This window comes from Plasmopara halstedii (assembly GCF_900000015.1).
Source record: "Plasmopara halstedii genome assembly, contig: Scaffold_2956, whole genome shotgun sequence".
In the NCBI taxonomy this organism is placed as follows: Eukaryota; Oomycota; class Peronosporomycetes; order Peronosporales; family Peronosporaceae; genus Plasmopara; species Plasmopara halstedii.
In genome coordinates this window covers 925,141-925,730 of record NW_020189861.1, presented here as the reverse complement: position 1 = coordinate 925,730, position 590 = coordinate 925,141, and positions in this window count along the sequence as shown.

The following is a 590-nucleotide window of genomic DNA, read 5'->3' as shown; positions in this document are numbered from 1 at the left end:
ATTTGCACACACAAGCACGCATCACTTCTACCTCTGCCCTTCTTATATCCTTTAGTCTTAGCGTCGATCAAAATCAACTTGCTGTATTAGCCCAGCTACCTTTCGTGCAAAATCCGGTATTTTATATCGCTGCGATTGAGCGTTTCGCGCGGGTTGAACAACGCTAAGGCTGAAAGAAAAGCAACACGCCGATGCCAGAGGCAGGCTTTGCCTGGCTCTGGCACTCGAGTAAGTTGTGGAACAATTTTAAAGCGCAATTAACCTGCCTACATATGCAATATCGGTGGTTTATTGGACTACAGTGCGACCGTGCTACCTCGGGCCATCCATGTTCGCAGCAAACGGGGAGTGCGCTATGCTCTTTAGATTTCAACGAGAACATGAACACTCTTGTGCTGAACGTGGGATCACTGTAGCTATAACACAATTCCTCTTTTATGAAGTAGCCATATATTAAAAGCCATGTTGCAGGATGAGCAGCGTCTCTACCATACCCTGTATTCGAGCTCTCCTCTTTTCCAGAGCTGCAACGCGGTTTTGAGCCAATTGCGATAGTTTAAGCTACGCAGTGCGATGGAGAAGTTCAGAGA